Source organism: Nicotiana attenuata, unplaced genomic scaffold, assembly GCF_001879085.1.
Source record: "Nicotiana attenuata strain UT unplaced genomic scaffold, NIATTr2, whole genome shotgun sequence".
NCBI classification, from domain to species: domain Eukaryota; kingdom Viridiplantae; phylum Streptophyta; class Magnoliopsida; order Solanales; family Solanaceae; genus Nicotiana; species Nicotiana attenuata.
In genome coordinates, this window is record NW_017672703.1 from 113,564 (window position 1) to 136,096 (window position 22,533).

A 22,533-nucleotide genomic window follows, 5' to 3' on the forward strand; every position below is an offset into this window, starting at 1 on the left:
ATGGTGTGTCTGTGTGGCATGTGAATGCTCTTTGCTGAGAGTGAGTGAATTCTTTCTATATATGGTTCCTTGTTGTTGAATTTTATGTATGTGGAACTTCTCTCAGATTTTGTTTATGTGAGGGCATGTGACTCAGGAAGAAAAAGTGAGTCTTCACTTCTGTTAGAGTAATTAGAGTGAGCACAAGTGTGTCTTGGCATGAGAGTCTGCATTTGAGATATGATTGTGCACTGCTTAGGTCGATCATTGATAATAGCAGGTGTGACATAAATTGGGGCAATGCATTGAACAGTTAGGCCTAGAAGTGTGGTTTAGTTTGCTCGAGGACGAGCAAAGGTTTAAGTGTGGGGTGTTGATAATAGGTGAATTTGACTATAATCACACCTTAAATAATCACCTTCTTGTGTAGTTTTAATGCTAAAAGTGATAACAAAATGCTTTCATGATTTGCAGGTGATATATGTATAAGGAAGGCTAAGGAGCAGTTTTGGAGTCAAAATTGGAGAAAAGAGGCCAAATGTGTAAATTCCCAATGAAGCTACGCCCTGCCAGCCCTTCGGATTCAGAAAAATGGTTTGGCCGGGGTTCTACCGCGACCGCGGCAGAACCGCGGTGGAAGGCAGCTTCAGAACTTTAGAGATTCAGAGAGGGTGATTGGCCGCGGTTCTACCGCGACCGCGGCAGAACCGCGGCAGGCGCAGAAAAGTTCAGGGGTCAAAGTGTCAAATACAGAATTTTTAGAACTAAACCCTATTTAAAACATTAGACTTCGCACAAGAGAATTATTATTGATTTTTAGGGTTTCTTAGCAAGGAAAACCATTGTGAGAGAATACTCCAAACATCTTTCTTCTTTACTTTTGATTTTTATGATGAATTGTATCTTAGTTTATTTTCCCATAGCCATGAGTAGCTAAATTCCTTGTCTAAGGTTTTGATGGAACCTATTGGGTGATGAACTTCTTGTTTATGTGAATACAAATTGCTAGTTTAATCTCTATTTGTTCAACTTCGTGTTTGTTGTAGTTAATTGACAGGATCCTCAATTAGCTGTGCCTATTTAGTGTGCATAACTTGGAAAATAGTGCATATTTAGGGTATTGTTGAACAACACCACTCCTAGATTATTAGAGGGATCTATAATTGCGGGTTTAAAGGCGGGATTAGGGATAATGAAGCCTTGGGTGTAATCTAAAGTGAATCGTGCTAAATAAAGTAAGCTAGTGTACCTCGGGAGAGTGCAATAGTAAATTACTGTGATTACTCGGGAGAGATTTACGGTAAGATTAGCGTTCATGATTGATAGAGATATGTTGGTAAATTTGTATGAGCATAAACAGAAGGGATTCCATCAATAGGGGAAATCATTGCCTTAGCTTTTTATCATAATTGTTTACAACCTTATTAGTTTAGTTTACAGCTATTTAGTTACTTGCAAGCGTAGTTGTTAAAGAACATTGGGAAGCTGGTTCTGAAGAATTAGTGGGTCTGAAGATAGTGGTTGATAGGTTAACTCTCTGTGGATTCGACCCTGGGTGTAATACTCGGGTTATATTTGCAATGTCCGCAGAGTCCTTTTTATAAGGCATAGTTGGGCGTGATCAAGCTATAAGTTCTACCTCTTGATTTTTAAATCTCTAAAAGACCAAGAGAATTAAAATTTTAATTTGTGTTATTTGACAAATATTTGAAAGATCGTGGGAGAAGTACTTTTGTGTTATCTGTTTATTTCATTATTAGGTCGTACAAATGCAATAATTTTTATAAGGTATTCCTACAGAAGTCCTTGAAATCAGAATAACGCATCTAAGGACTTCTATGGAATAATGCTTTTTTCTTTTGTTAAGCTAGCTAAATAGGATCAACATTCATTATTTCAAGGAATTTATACTTTTTTAGTTGTGCCATTTTTAAATTTGTGTATTCATTGATATATGGTACACGCGCAAAGCGCGTACTCTAAAACTAGTTATATTAAAAATACGAAGGCCCTTAGCGAAATATCATTAGCCTTTCCCTCCTCTAAAAATAGAGTTTACAATGCACTAAATAAACATTTAATCATTTTCCAAGGATTTAGAACTTTAAAAATAAACTAAAATTTACTTATTAGATCTTTTTTTATTTAAAATATATAAATAGTCCTAATATTTAAGTCTTTATTTGAATATTTTCCTTATTTCTACTAGGTAACATAACTATAATATATTTTATATTACTTTTTCCTAATATTATTGTATACGGTCGAAATTTGGCTCATCTATTGCATGACAGATCGGGATTAAGACGTAATGAATTAAAGATCGACCTTGGGTTCCATCGAGCCAAGATACGAAAATAGAAAACTCGTCTTCGAGGTTACCGAGCCCATGACCCCGGAATCAACCCCGATTCCGAATGAGCCCGAGGTAACATCGTCGGACTAGATAACAGAATGTCAAAATATCCGTAACCAGTTGGATACCACGACGGAAATCTCGGCATGTATCAATGAGGAGCCGATTAATTAGAAAATCATGAGATTTTTTTACCTTATATAGAATTGTGCCTAAAGTAGGATTCCCCTACTATATAAAGGGGTCTGAGTATTTACAAGAGACATTGTAACACGCATCCCAAAGCATTTATAGTATTATTTTCTTTCTGCAAGCTATCGTTCTTCTGTATTTCACATCATTAGAATCACATTCAGTTCGAGTGAGACCTATTTCCCAAGGCTATAATTGTTCAAGTCACACGGTTTGAAGTTACTTTATTATTGTTTTCTTTATTCATAACTCAATCTATTGTTTCGTGTCAATTAAACCACGTATCCTTAAAATCACGTATAAATTCAATTTTGATCCGATTTTGAGGGTAAACAGTTTGGCATGTAAATAGTAGAAATTTGTGAAACCTTGTCAAGTTTTTGAAAAATAAGAAATTGAGTTTTAAGAGTCGATTTTGACTCGAATTTTGAAACTAATTACATATATGAACTCGTGGATCATGGGTAGACGGAATCTACCACTCGACATGGTTTATGTATGTGGTAAACTCGAGGACAAGTGCATTGGTACGCGTCACACGGCTGCTTATGTTGCTAGCATAGGTCATCGGGCGTGGTCTATGTCGATATACTCCAGCGTCATAGGTCGCACGCGAAGACATAGAACAACCACATAGGTCGCGCTCAACAAAATAGGCCAGCGTCATAGAGCACGACCAACGACATATGATAGCAGTTACGCACCAGACTTCTTTTTGTTATCTTCTTTTCCAAGCTCGGAGAACTCGGGCCCCTCTTCCTTTTTTTCTCATCACCCTGCCACGGAGTAGGGGACTCGACGGGTACATCCTCGTCACCAGATTGAGGCCTCATCGCAACATCCTTGTGAAGGCCTGCAAAATAAAACAAAACGAATAAGAACTCAACGGCACGAGGAAAAATCAAGTATTAACTCGGTAAAGGAAACTCACCATGGGAACGGGCCTCCCACCGACCATTCGAAAGTTCACGCCACGCGTGCTCGGAATAGGGTTTTTGTGATACGAGGTCCTCGACCCACTCCTTGAGTCGAGGGACTGCATCCGGCATCCGAGCAACAACTGCACCATAAAACATCGATAAGAAGGGAGGAGAAGGAAAAGCAATAAAGGAAATCTTAAAAGCAAGGTTATACTTTCGTTCCATGTTCCATTTCTCTGGAAATGGCATGTCCTCGGCCGGAATTAAATTCGAGGTCTTCACTCAATGAATAGGCCCAACCAGCCTCGGTCCCGGTCCTCGTCTATACTCAAGAATGGGGCCTTACTAACCCGACGAGCAAGTTTTATTAATCCCCCTTTATTGAGTCGGGGTCCTGTACAGATGCATGAGGTGATCGATGGTGAAGGGACACCCCTCGATTTTGCTTACAAAGAAGCGGAGGAGAATTAATATCCTCCAGAAAGAGGGATGGATTTGACCGAGGGTCACCTCGTACCTCTTACAGAAGGCGACGATGACCGGGTCTAAGGGGTCCAACGTGAAGTGATAAGTACAAACACTTAAAGAACCCCCCACGTAGGTAGTAATCGTTTCCTCGGGCGCAGGCACTACCACGTGCTTACCAACCCAGTCGCAATCCTCCTTGACCTTGGAGAGGAGACTGTCGGTGACCGAGCATATATATATCGAGACCGGCTGGCACCAACCCGGTACCGAAGAGGTTTTCTCGACCTTGAAATTAGCACCGGTCGAGCACCCACCAAGAATAAACGCTTCAAGAGGAGGTTCCATCGCTACTTCCTCGCTGGCCGGCCGTGATGAAGAGGCAGTCTCTTTTTGTGGAACTGTCTTAGAAGTCTTCGCCATTTTTTCTTTTAAATAAAAATAAAGAAAAGGAAGTTAAAAGGTTATGCTTAATGGTTTGGAGTGAAGACAAGCGAGAGTTCTTGTACTAATTTTTATATTAAAAAAATTCACGCACACAAATTTTTGTAGGAATTTAATTGACTTTTAAGGTTAAAAAGGTCATTCAATTTTTAATGATATTTTGGTCTTTTCAATCTTTAACTTGAGAGTTCATGCTTATAATATAGTATGATTCCCAATAAATGACTCCACATAGTGGTATATATCAAGTTATTTCTTGTAGCACAGTGACTCAATATCAGTTATTTTTAGATTTACATTATCATTTATCAATTTTTGCTTAAGAGACATAGGACCCCCTCCCTTCATTTCTAAGTCTCTAAAAAATTAAAAAGTTCAATTAAAAAATTTGACAAATGTTTAAAAAAATGTGATAAATTTATATAACAAACAACAAGTCTAGTCTTTTTAAATTCAACTTTAAACCACATAAATAATAAAAAGTTTCATAAGAATGACAATTTTTTCTCTGAATAATTTCTCATAATAAAAAAGTATAACATTGAAGGAACAAAAAACGATTATGTCTTTGGTAGAAAAAATAATAGTCAAACTAGAAAAATGAATAAAAATAGAAAATATTAGATTTTAATGAATAAAAATAAAACGTCAGGCTTATTAGTGTGTTATTTTGAGTTTAACAAAATGAAAACATGAACTTCACTGTTTAATTAAGTACTATAAGCACATTGTGCTATTCTGTCTATGCTTCTAAAGCATATGCAGAACTTATATATCGAAAATATAATAAAGCATTTTAAATACTTTTGGGAGACACTCTTTTTTCTTTTTATTGAGTTGGTTAAATAGGATCAATATTCATTATTTCAAATTAATTCTTTTGATTTTATTTTCTAATTCAAGCACATTATTTAATAATGTTTACGTGATTTTGAAAAATTTATACTCATTACGATGGACTCTTAGGCCTCCACAAAATTAAGGCCCCAAAATTATATATATATNATATATATATATATATATATATATATATATATATATATATATATATATATATATATTGCAATCATATGTTGTCAATTCTTATCATTAACTACGTCCATATTTTCAAAGTTTATACTATGTACTATTTTAAAATATGTAATGTAATTACGGGTAGAAAATAGTAGGCAATTACATATTTAGTTACTTTCTATCTTAATTTTATCTAATGCATTTGAACTTGAATCATTTTTGTTTATAACTTCGGTGTTGTAAGATTTTTTTCAATTCTTTGAATGTCTTTTTAATATTTCAAGCTCAAGCTAACTAGATTATTAAATGATTAGATCGGAAAATATGCCGCCTTATAGTCTGTTGCCTCCTAAAAGCTTGGCCAAACACCTCAAATTTTTAAAAACGTACTTTTTGGAAAAAATATTTTTGTCCTTGAAGAAGCTTGGCGAAACAAGTTATTAACCTTGAATATCTTTTAAAGCATAGTGATTTATGAAATTGATAGTTTTACCAAGTTTTGGAATTAAAATTTGAAAGTGAGACGAAAATTGTACTAGTAAAAATGATACTCTAATTTTTTAAATGTTTCTATTGCTTATAGAATAATTTTAATATTTTCTCTAACAGTTCCGTCAGTTGAAAAATGTTTGTAAACTAAAATCAATAAGATATAACTTAAGATTAACAATGTCTTGTGAAAATTATACGTATTGGCCATATTGTAAGTAAAAAATTATCGAAATACAATTAACTTCTTGCATTTTATGAAGCTATAAGAATAAATATCAAATAAAATATATTAAAATTTTGCTAAAAAAAATTACGGCATCTTCTAAGTTTTGGCTTTATGCCACATATTAGATTGAGCCGCCACTGTATGAACTATAGCGCAATGCGTGTTCTTTAAAACTAATAATACACATATATAATTTATATATTTTATCGATTATCATTTTATGCAGTGCTTACAAATTATAAATTTCTCATTTAAAATCATACTTAAAAGTTAAGTGATAAATTCGAAACTTTCCGCGATAAATTTGGACACCTCGAGGTTACTATTTTAACCTTGGAGCTTTGTTAATGATAAGAACAAATGCAAGATAATTTACTAATGGCAAATGTAATAAATGAACCATAAGAGAAATGGATGACTAGATTGAACAATTATTAACAGTGTTTGCTCAAAAGTTATTACATACCTTATGAGTATAAAATAATATAAATAAATCACGGGAAAATCATAGCAAACCGTAATAATCCGTTGGACCAAATGAAGGAAACGAAAATAAGTACTCAGGGTTAGGGGGAGAAATATTAGAAGCCTTTATTGATAATATTGGTTTGGTCTGCCTCTCCATGAAGAGGTTCAGAGCCTTACAATGGTGTTCCTCTTGCCCATAATATGGGTATTGTTGTCTCTTTTTTCTCTCTCAATAGTGGCGAAGAAGAAGCCCCCCCCCCCCCTCTAGGGTTTCCTCTCTTGGTATTTATAGCTGTGAGCTTCGTGAGCTGGCAATGAGTGGCCGTGACCACGTTGGGATTTCGCCTTCATGGTGGCGGATGGGCCGTGGTCTTGTTGCTCGAATCAGATGAGGGTTGAATATCGTTAATTCTGAGTGGTCGTACCACTAATTAATCATGAATTAGCTTAAGACGGGATTAACTTCGTTAATTATCGTGGGGTCGGATTCTGACCCATATAGTTAGTCCCTCCGCTTATTGAGGTCGGGCCTTGACCGAGCTCGATGAGTGGACTCCATCGATTGTAGTTTGAGAAACTCGGATAGGGAGGTCGACCGTTGCTGCGGTCGAGGCCGAATTACCTTTGGCGATGGCCCTTAGCCTTGTAGAGTATTAGTGTTTTGTTATTGTGCTATCAAGTCGCCGTTCGATCGAGGTTGGACTCTCCTCCTTGGCGAAGGCACTTGACCCTTTAACTTAATTCGAGTGAGGTCGAGCTTTGTTGTGCTCTGATCCTTACGTTTGTTTGGGAGCATACCCGTCGACCATGGCGGACGGATCGTATGTAGTACGGCCGAGGGGAGTAAGTGCACGCTCGATACGTGTTTGGCGGCGTCCAAAATTTTGAGGGCGCGCGGAACATCTCCTCAGTGTTCATAAGTCGTTACAACCATTTCGAGGGCGAGATGCCGGTTGGCGACTGAAAAGCTGCTTCATGGAGCTTGTCATAATGACGCACGTTTCTGTAGAATCTAACCGGTGTGCGGTTGGTCATGTAGTTAATGGTGGCTATTGGGGTTCATGAAAGCCACTTGCATTGCCTATAAATAAGGGCTGAGGCATTCATTTTTCATATTCTCAATGTTTGTCTGAGAGAGATTCTGAAGAAGCTTTTCTTCCTGCTAATTCACCTTCATCTTTGTTCTTCGATTGACCTAACTTCCGTCTTCGTCCCTCAAACTTTGTTTCTTTCTCGTTATCGAATCAACAATGGCAGGCAGTTCTTCCCAAAACGTTCTTCCGACGAATCTTCCAGTTAACTCTCTGGTGACTGAAGAGCCATCTCCGGCAATGGGCGGTGCAGAACTGGTGGAGACTGATGAAGTCCATCGGTTGACGAGATAGTATATCTGCCCGGAGGTCCGATGACTGATTTCACCGTCGATGGCGGGGAGGATCAGGTGGATGAAGCCCCATTAATGGGGGAGATTGGGATGGCCCAACTACGGAAACAAGGGGTCATCCCCAGCTACGCTGACATCGTTCTTGCTAAAAGCGAGGAGAGGGTCCACACCGACCGCAAGGGATACTGCGTTTTTTACGCCTATCCCTTCAAGTTGGGGTTTAAGCTCCCGCTCCTAATGCTAGTGGTTGATTTCTGTCGTTATTACGGGGTATGCCCGGGTCAGCTTACTCCTTCTCTTTATAAATTATTAGTAATGCTCATCAAATACGCAGAATTGGCTGGTAGGGAGGTCACGCTGCAGCATGTGCTTAGCCTCTACGCTCCCCAGAGAGTTCGTGGTACCATGATTCGAGCGTGCCCTCGCGGGACGAGGGGCCTGACTGCAAAACTAGATGGCGAGGTCGACCCTCGCCTTTTGAGCACTTCTTCTACATCAGGACTGAACATTTAGTGGCGTGCTCTACTGGGTTCCCAAAGGCTTGGAATCATGCACGGAAGTTCTTTAATCGTCGAATTCCCTTTTCCGCCCCTCCTTACGTCTTGTGCTCATAAACGTTAACTCGTATCAATTTTGCAGCCGAAAAGTTGCCGCCGGTTCCGTTAGTTGGGATTCGCAGATGGGTCGAGGCCGTGCTCCCCCATACGATGGGGATATGCACATGGGCGTCTTTCTGGGAGAAGCATGGCCGTAGGCCTGCGGCAGGTAAAAAATTGATTTCTTCTATTCCGCTTTGTTTCAACTCTATTCATCAACTTTGTTTTTCTGTGATCAGGGAGGGCACACCGCGTCAGGGCCCCTCAATTGGCCTTCCGTCGGCCGGGTGCAATTGCTCGACTTACTGCGGCGCCCGTGTCGCGCCCAATACCGAGGGCGGCATCAGTTGAATCTTCAGCGGTTCCTTCTCCAGCATGGGCCGCACTTCGGGATTAGGGGCCATCGGGGGTTGTGCGCCCTAGAGCGGATTCGCCATCAGATGGGGAGGAGGAGAGGCCATTGATAAGGCGTAGGGTCGTGTTCACGCCGGCTCCTCCTGCGGTAATTAATTTGGACTCCCCCCCCCCCCCCGGCGGATGCAGCGCCTGAACCTGAGGGTGGACATGCAATGGGGGTTGCCCCGGTTGGCTTATGCCATGATGATGCTGTCGCTTCGGCGACTCAATTGGTGGTTCCAGCCGCTGAGACGGGAGGTAGTTCCTCAGCGGCTGCTAATGTTGGTGAGGCAAGCGCTCCTTCGGTGGCTACAGCGGGTGGTTCTACCCCGCTGGTGGCGGAAGGAGGAAGGGATGCTGTAGAAGATGAGTACGAGTCCGAATCCGACTTGGACCCCGACGACGTCCGTATGTTCCGAGAACGCTTTACCAATTCAGTGGTACGCGCAGAGGGGCGATCTCGCTTCATCGAGGTTCCCACGGAGTTGAACTTATTGCTCCAAGGGGAAAGCTTGGTGTCGCAGTTCGAGTTGCTATGCTCGGAGGCCGAGAAATGCATCGTTCAGGGGCGTTACGGATATCGGACTGATGAATGAAGTGGCCGTGATGGGCTTGAGGGTATGTACTATTACGTCGGTTCGCTTCTTCTTTGCCTTAGTTTGTTCTTTATCTTAATCGTTGTCTTTGCTGTGTAGTCTTATTTGTTTGAGGTGGAGAGCATCCGTCGAGCCAAAGTTCGCTCGGGGATATTTTTGCGGGCGCTGGAGAAGTATCACCGTTACCGAGATCAGTGCCGAGAGTTGCGCGTGCGCTTGAGGAATGATCCCCGTAGCCGGGACTTGGTCGAGGAACTGGCAAGGCGGGAGCTTCAGATGCAGCAAACACTTGGCAGAACGAGTGCTCTCGAGGAGCAGCTCCGCCGGAAGGATGAGGAGCTCGAGGCGGTAAAGAGAGCCGCAGCTGAGTGTGAGCGCCAGGGTCGAGCTAAGGCGGCGGAGGCCGCTGCGGCATGGGGCGGGAAAGTGACTGCGTTGGAGGGTGAAGTCGCGGTATTGAAGCTTCAGGTGAGGGATGCCTCGTCGAGGGCTGGGGTGTTGACGGAAGCTATCCGCGTGCACGAGTCCCAACGGGCGTTGGAGAGGGCTACTGCGGCCTTTAGAGAAGCGAGTCTCGAGGAGCGGATCGGTGTCTTTGAGCAGGACGCCCAAGTCATGGCGGACCGATCACAGCCTTAGAAGAAGAGAATCAGCGCCTACGGGACCAAGCCGCTTCTTCCAGCCAGGCTCGCGAACTTTGGTCTTTGCCGAGGCCCAACGTGATGTATATAAGAATTTGTGGGAGGCCGGCATCGTGACCGAAGCTGCTTTCGAGGGAGCGCATCAAAAGACTCGTGAGGCCCGTACCGACTGTGGTTTTGACGTGGCGACGCCAGAGCCTGACGCTGGTGCAGATGGTGGCGCGGATGGCGCCGAGTAAAAAGATATGCATTTTTTCTTGTTTTTCTGTTCTCTTTCCTTGTATTGATCGGCCTTGGCCGGGTGTAAGCGGGGAAGACCCGCAATTAACTTTGTAGATAAATGAGATCTCCTTTCCGTTATTTGCCTTGTGTCTATTTTGTACCTCCTCTTTTTCCCCCTTAGATTTTTCTTTGCATGCTCTCGAAGGGGTGATTTGCCTTCGAGTTCGACTCTGGTAGGCATGTTAGTTTTTAATTGTTGACGACTCTTCTTCTTCGACTCGGGGTGAGCGAGTCGGAGCCGTTGCTTGGCGATAGCGGCACTTAGCCTTAGTCCCAGTTCGGGCGCGGTCGAACTGTGGGCCGTGATGACAGAAATGCGGCCTTGTAGTTTAGCGATAGAGGCACTTAGCCTTAGTCCCAATTCGGGCGCGGTCGAACTGTCGTCCGTGATGACAGAAACGCGGCCTTGTAGTTTGGCGATAGCGGCACTTAGCCTTAGTCCCAGTTCGGGCGCGGTCGAACTGTCGGTCGTGATGACAGAAATGCGGCCTTGTAGTTTGACCGGGGCCGGACTTTACGTGTTCCCAATCTTAGTTTGAGTTGGGAGTACTTACTTGAAGGGCGAGGCCGCGAGGGTGCCTAATCTGTGCCTCGATTCGTTGGAGGTTGGGTTTCGCTGAGTTCAATGATGAAGGCGCTTGGTCCGAGTCCTAGTTCAATTGTGGTTGAACTTGTTAGATTTGAGGACGAAGGCGTGTAGCCTTATGGTTTAAGCGAGGTCGAACTCGTTGGATTTGATGGCGAAGGCGCGTGGCCTGAGTCTTGGTTCGACCGTAGCTAAACATACTGGCGAAGGCGCATGGGCTTGATTTTATGGCGAAGGAGCGTAGCCTGAGTCATGGTTCAACTGTATTTGAACTTCTTGGCGAAGGCGCATAGCCTGAGTCATGGTTCGACTGTATTTGAACTTCTTGGCGAAGGCGCATAGCCTTGATTTAATGGCGAAGGCGCATAGCCTGAGTCCCAGTTCAACTGTTGAACCTACTGGCGAAGGCGCGTAGCCTGAGTCCCAGTTCAACCGTATTTGAACTTATTGGCGAAGGCGCATAGCCTTGACTTAATGGCGAAGGCGCATAGCCTGAGTCCCAGTTCAACTGTTGTTGAACTTGGTCGATTTTGATGGCGAAGGCGCGTAGCCTGAGTCCCAGTTCAACTGTTGTTGAACTGTCAATTTTGATGGCGAAGGCTCATGGCCTGAGTCTTGGTTCAACCGTAGTTGAACTTACTGGCGAAGGCGCGTAGCCTTGTCTTAGTTGTGGGTATTGAGTGCCGAAGCTCGGTTTCGATTCGAGACCTTGAGCAGCTTATGCGTTGTCCTCCCAATCGGAGTATATAGGCTGTCTTGAGGAGACTCTTGGCTCGAGATATCTCCGTGCCGGTTTCTGGCCGGAGCTTGTATCAGGGATGCGGTAGATGCCTTACAGAGATTCTCCCTTAGGGGGGGCTTCTTCTTCTTTTTTGCACTATCCAAGATGAGAGAGAGAGAGAGAGGACTTGGATCTTGATTTGAGATCTTCGAGTTCCCCTTTTCCGACATGCGCTTTGGCTTGTTTGAGCTGGGTTGCTTTTGTTTTTCTTTTCTGGCGTTTCTTCCTTTTTGGTCCAGGGAAGAACAACGCGATTTTGCTAGGAAATCCCCACAGACGGCGCCAAATTGTTTTCTCAAAAGTTATCACATACCTTATGAGTATAAAATAATATAAATAAATCACGGGAAATTCATAGCAAACCGTAATAATCCGTTGGACCAAATGAAGGAAACGAAAATAAGTACTCAGAGTTAGGAGGAGAAACATTAAGATTCTTTATTGATACTGTTGATTTGGCCTGCCTCTCCATGAAGAGGTTCAGAGCCTTACAATGGTGTTTTTCTCTCTCACAATATGGGTATCATTGTATTTTTTCTCTCTCTCCCGGATAGTGACCGAGAAGCAGCCCCCATTCTAGGGTTTCCTCTCTTGGTATTTATAGCTGTGAGCTTCGTGAGCTGGCAATAAGTGGCCGTGACCATGTTAGAATTTCGCCTTCATGGTGGCGGATGGGCCGTGGCCTTGTTGATCGAATCAGATGAGGGTTGAATATCGTTAATTCTAAGTGGTCGTGCCACTAATTAATCATGAATTAGCTTAAGACGGGATTAGCTTCGTTAATTATCGTGGGATCGGATTCTGATCCATACAAACCAAAAAGTAAGTTTTGGCAACTACTAAAATAATTTCCACTTTTCTTACAATAGATATTTTAAGATACAACTTTATAATTTTAATTAAGATGTATTTCATAAAGCTTTTCAAAATGAAGCCAAAAATTCAAATCAAACGTAATCTTGTGAAAATAAAAAGTAGCAAGTTATAACAGTGTTATCTCATACTAAATTTCTTCTTTCACATGTTTCCTAAAATAAAATTCAAAAATATATTTCTCTAGTTTTTATCATCTAAACATACTAAACTTTACTAAATAATTAGTTTTAGGTGAAATTACCTTTTTCATTATTATATCTTTTTTGCAAAAATATTTATGTAGGTAAACATAATTTTATACACGACTGTATTATTTAATATATATTTGATATGCCTATAAGTTAGAACATAATTGTCTTTAAAAAAATTCCTTAATTTAAGAACAAAAGAAGGCAAAAAGCAAAAATAAGGAAAGTAATACTGTAATAGTACTCCGTAAATAAATTCCCCAAACTGAGGGAATGCAAATGAACACAAATCTTAGTCACAAATGGACGTGGATGATGGAATCAAGATGGGAAGATTCTGACATTCTGTAATACTAATTTTCTCTCCTTCGTTATTTTTTCTCCCTTTCCTTATTTCTCTTTTTCTTTTTCATTTTATTATATTCATTCCCTTCTTTTGTTTCCAAATCACGCATCACCTTCTTCATAAACTTGCGAATTGCCACCTCCTGTTATTTATACCTTAACTTATATTAATATTCTCTTTCATTTATTCTCCTGATTGTTGTCTAAAATCAGCAACATCCTCTTTTTTCTCTAAATTATCTGCAAAATCCATGCAATAATACCTTTTTTTTAATGTTTTTTTAACCATCCCAATACATCCATAACTCTCCTATAAATTCATCACAAGTAGTATTAAGGAAAGGAGTTTAAAAAGAAAAAGAAAGAGAGGAGAATAGAACTTCCATAAACTCTTCGGTTAAATGCCCTTGCAATCTTAAACAAGTCTTCTCCTCCACTCTATCAAACCCATGTCGAGCTTCCTAGCCAAACCTTTTCTTTTTCATATTCATCAATCAACGTCAAGGCAAGCTTCTACGAAACAGTAACGAACTTTTTGCACGAGACTCTTTTTTCTATCTTCGTCGCTAATCCTTTGAAGGGTAGAAAAAAATGTGAGATCGAACTCTTTTTTTTCGTTTTGAAGTGAAGAGAATATGTGCTTGAGTAATATTTATAGATTTTTCGCAAGCTGCAGGTATGCAATTATACTTACGTTACCAGTGATCGAAGAAATGAGATTTATGGGAAAGGGAACGTGGGTATATGAAAAGAAGAGATATTGACTGATACCCATTATAAGTAGAGAAGGCCTTACTCCCTCCGGTCCAAAATAAGTAAGTTTTTGATATTTTTTTTATGGTCCAAATTAAGTGATTTTTTCAGATTTCAAGAATGAATTAATTATTTTTTTCCTACATTGTCCTTGGAGTAAATAGTGTTGGAATATGTGTTAGGAGTGTTAGATAGTAAAGGTTAACATGGTCAATTTCATTGCTAATTAATGCTAAAAGGTGGATTTCTTAATATGTGTGAAAACATCCAAAAAATCACTTATTTTGGACCGGAGGGAGTAATAAAGAAGGGACATCGTGGGTGTGAAAGAAAGTAAATGACAATAATAATGAATGACATAAATATGATATATTCAATTTTCTGCAGATTTTTTAGATATCAAATAAGGGGAAAACCCCAAAAAAAATGAGAAAAAAGATAAAGGAGATTCTTGGCATATGAGAGTGCCACATCAGCTTTACTATTCCCAACTTTATATATATATATATATATATATATATATATATAGATGCTTAAAGGTATCTTTATATTTGTGGAATTAAAGGTAGTCGCTCCCTTTTGGCTTTTGGTTAGCAGGATTTCTTAATTGGACTTTGATGGTAAAATCTCGCTAGTTACGTTATAATGTTGCTCTCACTTTCTTCTCTAGTAATTGTGAGACGATTAATAGAACTGACTTGATCACAAAGTATGTGGCGCATAATCTCAATTCCTCTCACTCATTTTTATTGGCCAATATCAAAAAAGGGGTACTCTTCGTGCCAAAGCGATAGCTTGGATAGTTGGTGATGGTACTTCCATCAACCTATGGAATTATAAATGGATCCCGAATTCTTTCTCTCTAAGATTTATAATACAAGGCCCTTTACAATTTACACCAAGATAAATAATTCCTAAAAGTTGGGGCGTATCCTCGAACTTTCTCTCTCTAGGATGAAATTTCCTCTCAGCAAACACTGAACATGGGTAGAAAATCGAAGATTGGAGCGAGAGGGCAAAGTACGCAATGGGTAAATCCAAGGAAAAATTAAGGAGGAAAAGGTATTCCTCGAACAGAAGATTCGAAGAAAGTGACGAATTTGAATGCAATTCATGGAATTGTTCCATTAAATATGGTTCAAGTATCGGCAACACCAACACCAATGGCGACACCAGCGAGGAAACAGGATGAAATTATGGAGGTTCGTAGTGATGCAAGCAGACTCTCAGGGACTGATATGGCGGAGGAGGAAGAAGTTGCACTTACTGCAAATGGGAAGATCAAAACCCTAGATGTTAGACTATCATGAGTAAGATTGTGGGCAATATTCCAGCGAATGAAGGAGAGGACTTGACATGGGAAATACCTATGAATAGCAATGTGAAAATAACTATGGAGGATATTCATGAGGAAGTGGAGCCGGAAAACATAGGTTGTATTCTATATGTTGGGATCAAATCCACCACAAACAGTCATTGAAGGGTACTTCAAAAGAATTTGGGGAGGATGGGGAATTGATAAAGTTGCACAAGTACATAGAGGAGTATTTCTAGTCAGATTTCACACAATTTAAAGTCGAACAAAGGTAGTAGAGGAAGGAGTCCAGATGTTCGACAGAAAGCCTGTCATAATTAAACCATGGCAACCAGAAATAGAAATGAAAAAAGATGTTATGGACAACATACCAGTTTGGATTAGACTACCGGGATTGAATGTGAAGTATTAGGAAAAATAATCCTTATCTAAAATTGCGGGGTTGGTTGCCAATCCCCTGAAGGCTGATAAAGCCAATACTGTGAAGGGGTGAATGACATTTGCTAGAGTATTGGTGGAGGTACCCATCAACAAGGTATTTCCAGCTACAATCATGTTTGAAAACGAGCATGGTAAAATTGTGGAGCAGGAGGTTGAATTTTAATGGAAACCAACCTTATGTGCCAAATGTAAAAGTTTTGGGCATGAACTAAAAGAATGCAGAAAGCATATCAGAGAAGAGAAAATCAACAAGGCACCAGCTAGTCAAGAAGGAATGAAAGTTGGGCTAGAGGAGCCAAGCAAGTAGCTCACAGTGTGAGCAGCACAGAGGTGAACAAAAAGTCAACTGATGAAGAGATAAGCAAGCAAAGAGAAGGGAAAGAATTGATGGAGATGCCTAGCATAGACACCTTCTATCATAGAAGAGGCAACGCAAGAAGAGGAATTGTAACTAGAGAGTCACAAGTCAATACAGGGAACTCATTTGCAGCCCTAGCAGTTCAGAAAAGCAAAGAACATTGTATAGCAAAACCTCCTCACCCTGGAGGAGGTGGAGCTGAGGGATCACGGGGACTTGGAAAGGGTGGAGGAAAACTCAGCCCTCATGGGTAGGATCAGATTTTGAAATACCAGAGGTCTAAACAAGCCAGATAAACCGAGGAATATAAATCTATTTATCCATAATCTAAGTGTTGACTTGTTTTGACTTCTGGAAACTAAGAATAAGAGAGCTACTGCCCAAAAAGCTTCTCTTAATTTTTGTCAAGGCTGGACGTTTATTATAAACTTATGCACACACCCAGGAGGGAGGATATGGCTTCTATAGAAACTATAAATGTATGAGGTAAACATACGGAAGGTGGCTGAGCAACTGATTCATAGTGAGGTCAAGCATCAAGGGGTAGGGCATAACTTTAGCCTTACCTTAGTATATGGTTTCAATAACCAAGCAACAAGAAGGAATATGTGGAAAGAAATAAAGCAAATAGCCTCTCAGATAAATGGTCCTTGGACTATTATGGGAGATTTCAATTGTGTCCTTAATAGGGAGGAAAGAATAGGAAGTAAAGTAACAATGGGTGAAACAAGAGACTTTCGACAGTGTATTGACGTATGTGGACTGAAGGAGCTTAGATCTTCAGGAGGTTTCATCACATGGAACGATAAATAGGGTGAAGATAGTAGTATATAGCAAAATTGATCGAGTGCTGATAAATACTGAATGGATGACCTGCAAGCATCAGAAGTACACTTCATGAGTGAAGGTATCTATGACCATTGCCCTGCTTTAATAAATTGGAAATGAGGGAATATATGGCATAAGAATTATTTTAGATACTTTAATATGTAGAGCCTAATACCAGAGTTAAAAACTAGAGTACAAGATGTTTGGAAGACTGGGTCGACAGGTACAAAAATGTATCAACTAGTAGGAAAGTTGAATAGAACAAAAGCTGTATTACAAAGGTTAAACAAGGAAAGATTCTCTGATGTAGAAGAGAAAGAAGAAATAGCAATGGTAAGCTTGACAGAGTGTCAAGCTAAGATCCAAAAGGACCCTAGGAACGCTGAATTAATCAAAGAGGAAGTCAGACCGCTGCAAGAAAGTATCAAATAGAAGGCTGCTAAGGAGCACTTTTTGAGCAAAAGAGTAAAATACAGTGGCTGAGGCAGGGTGACCAAAACACAAGATACTTTCATAATGTGGTAAGCCAGAAGGAATGCCAACAAAATTGTCTCCATTAAGCACTCAACAGGGCAGGTGCACACTGACATGGAAGGGATTGCTAATTCCTTTATAGAATTCTACAATGATCTATTGGCAGATTCTAAAAATGGAAGACAATATGTATGCAAAAATCTTGTTCGAAAAGGTCCTATTATACAACAAGAACGGAGAGATAGTCTGGAAGCCAAATTCACAGAAAAAGAAGTTAAGAAGGCATTATGGTCAATAGCAGGAGATAAGTACCCAGGGCCTGATGGCTATGAGAGCCAATTTTTCAAGGACTGCTGGTTAGTGCTGAGGCAAGACCTAGTAGAGAGTGTTCTTGAGTTCTTTGAAACACAATGATCACGCCTAACTATGCCTTATAAAAAGGACAAGCGGTCGTTGCAAATATAATCCGAGTATTTAGCCCAGAGTCGAATTCCACAGGGAATTAACCTACAAATTACTTTTGTCAGACTCACTGAACTCTTCGTAATCAACTTCCCAGATATTTTGAATAACAATTGGTAATATTTTTACTAACTATAACTGAATAAAGCTAAGTAAACTAAAAGCTAACTATGACTGAGTTGTAAACAATTAAGAGAAGGATCTAAGGTTATGATTTCCCTTATTGATGGAATCCCTTCCTGTTATGTTTCGCATATAATTGCCTAATCGTCTCTATCGATCATGTGCACTCTTACTACCGTAAATCTCTCCCGAGTAATTATGACAATTTACTAGACGCACTCTCCCGAGTTACGCTAGCTGGCTTTTTATTACAGCTCACTTAGATCGCACCCAAGGTTTCATTATCCCTAATCCCACCTTTAAACCCTCGGTTATTGATTCCTCATATACTTTGGGAGTGGTGTTGTTCAATAATTACCTAAATATGCACTCTCTCCCGAGTAATACATACTAAATAGGCACAGCTAATTGATGTTCCTATCAATTAACTACAACAAGAACGTAGTTGAACAAATAGTGATTAAACTGGGCAAACTATATTAACACAACAAGAAGTTCATCCTCAACAGGTTCCATCAAAACCCTAGACTAAATAACTAGCTACTCATAATCGTATCCATAATAACAGCAAAATTCAACATAAATGATAAATACAAAAGGAAGAAAGGTAGAACTCGATGTCGAATTATCCTCCTTTCCTCTTGCCTCTTCTTGCCTTCACAAAAACTATAAAAACCTTGATAATGTCTTTTTGGGCGAGCTGGACCTCATATAGGTTAAGTGGAATTACCCCCAAACTTCCAAGTTTGCCCCCTGAAATTTCTGCACTCCGGATGGACTAGCGTGGCCGTGCTCGATCCGCGCATATGGCTGAGTGTTCTGCCTCGATTTCCTGCTCTAGCGCGGTTGCGCTAAGGTCGCGCTAGAGTGAATCGGCCTTTTTTCTCTTCTTTTCTTTCTTCTTTCACACGTACTCAGCTCCGAGGGGCTTCCCTTGCTTTAATTTAGCTCCAAACACTGTCCTAAGTCTTCATAAGCACAACTTGCTCCTGCAAAACATGAAATTCACAATTAGAGCCATTTTATCATCATTTAACCTTCCTAGAACGGTGAAGCATAGTCATGTTGGGGCATAAATAGTCACCAAACTATATTAATCTAGCCTATTATTAACACCCCACACTTAAATCATTGCTAGTCCCCGAGCAATCCACCATACTCTATAAAGGTTCCTTCACTAAGCTTTTCCCTAACGTATCACACCAAGAGCATATCACCAAAGTTACGTCTAGTAGTGTACCGTCTTTGCCTCAAGAGTCGACTCTCACGTGTCGTGCAATATTCATACTTACTCAAATTACTCTATACAGAGGTCAAGACTTACCTTTCCTTCGTGAATCAAATGCCCTCACATCACACAAGAGAGTAGTTCCACAAATAATAATATTAAGAACAATTAGGAACTTAGATAGACAAAATTCGCTCACTCTCAGAAAGAAAATTCATATGCCACACAGATGCACCATAGGCTTTCTCTTAGTGTACTACTCTACTAATCGAGCACATTCAGTCTAAGATCAATTAGGACTTCATTTGGTTGTAATGTAGGCTAAGGGACATGTAGGATATATTTGGATATAGTGACTAACCTCCCTAAGCACTTTTAATACAATCACATTCGCATTCGAAACCATACTTATGTCAGACCAGACATTCCACCACACTTCTATTTATAATACCCCAAACTTCATTAGGTGCAATTGTATCAAGTCACCACTTATCAAGTACTACATTTACTTTTTCTTTTCTTTTTTTTAAGTGGCGCTTATTCTTTTATTTTTCAAAATACTGCACCTTTTCTCTATTTCATTGGTTCCACTCAAAAACCAAACCACCAACCCACACTTTAACTTTTCCATATTTCATAACCATTCAAGTGATCATGGGAGGTAAATGGGTTCAAACAGATGGGCCGTTCAAACAATTGGGTAAGGTTTGTAATGTGGTTGCCAAAGAAACAGACTTATAGGCTCAACGGAGTTAACTACGAAATATCGCATTTAGGTGGGTTTACTTTATATATCTGGCTCAACAAAGAAATGCCTGTATCACTTCTAAGACTGAATAAAGCTACTATTTCGCTTTGCAAACACACGGGGCAAGTTCTAGGCATCAAGTGCAGAGCATAGAATACTATATAACTCACACACACATGGCACATGACTCACTCCAGATTGGTTTATCAAGACACTCTCGTTTGAGTACTCAACTTAGTTACAAACATAAAATTTAAGGCACTCTAACAAGAATCAACCACTGAGACTAAGTATCACACTCTAGTGTCTACTGTGTTCAGGTGTATCAACGCTAAGGGCTTCTCTTTCTATTTCAGCTCATCGCCCATAAGTACCAACTAAAAACTAGAAACAAAATAAACAAAAAACTAACTACACTCGGTTCAAGCAAAACCCTTGGAAAAGAACCATGGCCCAAAGAAAAACCAAGGGGGAGTTACTACACTACCTAAAACAAAAAAAACTTTTTGGTATTTTCTTTAGACTTACTTCTCTCAAGAAAACTGTCTAGAAGATCCGTCATCAGGAAGAGTCCAACATATTTCTGTTTTTTCTTTTCAGATTTTCACGTCGACTTAGACCCTCAAGAACCTTGTCGAAAGAGATCCGTCGTCGGAAAAAGTCAATTTACCTAATTTGACTGCTACTCAAAACCACAAAAACAATCAAGAAAAACCAAGAAAACACAAAACATAAAACATAAAACATACACATACATTGAAGTATCCCCCACCCCACACTTAAAAGGAAGACATGTCCTCGTGGCATACAAAATAAAGAACAGTGAGGTAAAATAACTTCCCTGATTGATCACTCTTGATCGGAGACCGTATCCGGGTTCAGATTGCATGCACGACCCAAAGCTCGCAGCTAGCCCAATATTTTCTTCTCCGATTTAACCTGCTGGGTGGCCATCGCATCAACATGTGTACCTAAGTCGGTGACCGAGGTACGCAACCCTACCACCTCCCGCTCTAAAGCTGTGAACCGGGTAACCCGAGCAGCCCCAGATGGTCCTGCAGCCTCAGCAATTTGCTCATGGGCCGGTGACTCGACCCTTGCTTCCTCCTGCTCAGCCTCCCCTTCCTCAGAGTCATCGGATTCAGCACTATCATCCCCACCAGCTACCATAGGCTCCTTCCCAGTTACCTTATCAGCTCGGAACTTGGAGTCTCTTGGCACTAACCTATCCACATACAAATTTTCTGGCACCCGAGATGCCCGGCAAAGTCTAGTAACTAAGGAAGGGAAGAAGAACCCATACCTCTTCACCAGACAACGGTTAAACATCTCCTCGTGAATGAGCTTGGCCACGTCAAAGTTGTGACCATTTACAAAGCACCAGATTAAAGCAGCTCGAGGAGGATTCACCTCCGTGGTGTTGGAAGACGGGATCAGGCGGTTGTTGATGACATACAACCAGCACTTCCCTTCAAAAGTGAGCGCCGCGGAATGAAACTTCTTCCCATACTTCATCCATAAAATTTCCTTGCCGGGTACACAAATGGTTTCAAAGAACATCTCCCACTAGGTGTATTTCCTCCCATACATTTCATAATAGTCGTCGTACTCCCCCACAGGTTCGGGCAGCTGGTATATCCTCCTAATAGCCTCAACAGAGGCATCCACCGCCTTCATGCGCACAGGTACTATGCCATTCACATGTTCTTTTACGTTGGCGTAGAATTCACGGACAACCATCAAATTCCCATCGTCCGGCTCTTCAAAGAAGATTTGTAGCCCCCGCCTGACCAGCTCACTATACAAGTTAGGGCAGCCCAGCTGGAGCGACCCTATATCTATGCCCCTCTCCGGTATTGGTTTCTTAGGGGCCTTATCCGCAAAGCGGTCCTGAGCCTTGCCGGAGACGAACCTGCTGCTATCAAAAGGACGAGTAGGAGCTGACCCGCGCACCCTGGAAGATCCAGCTTGACCGCTGGATGAAGCACCGGTGGTTCGGCGTTTCCTGGAGGGAGCCATAGTACCCGGAAGAAGAATAGCATTAGCACAGCACAAAAGGTGTGACTCAACTGCGGTTACTCAGACTTCACCCGCACAATTGGTCACAATTACCCATTTACACTCACTGTGGCATTTAAACAAATACTTTGTGGGCATCATATACCGGAACCCCCAATTAGACATATAGTAACCCATTACTACCATAATTTCCCAAATTCACCCACTAAGTTAAGATACAACTCCACAAACATCACCACCCACAAGCACTACACATACACTACAAATTACTTCTAAGAAAAGAGAAGAAAAAAAACTACTACATAATTAAGAAATAAAATAACAATTTACAAAAATTGAAAAAAAGAAAACCTTACCTATAGTGAGAGAAGATGGTGAGAAGCGAAGAAGAGTAGTGGAGCGATTGAACCTAGGGGAGTTTGGGATGGGGTTATTTGGGAATGGAGAAGAGGGGAATTAGGAGAAGATGGGAGTTAGGGTTGGGGTTCTTAGGCGTTGGGTATTTGGGAATGGAGAAGAGGGGAATAGTTAGGGTGGGGGGGGGGGGGGGGGGTAAC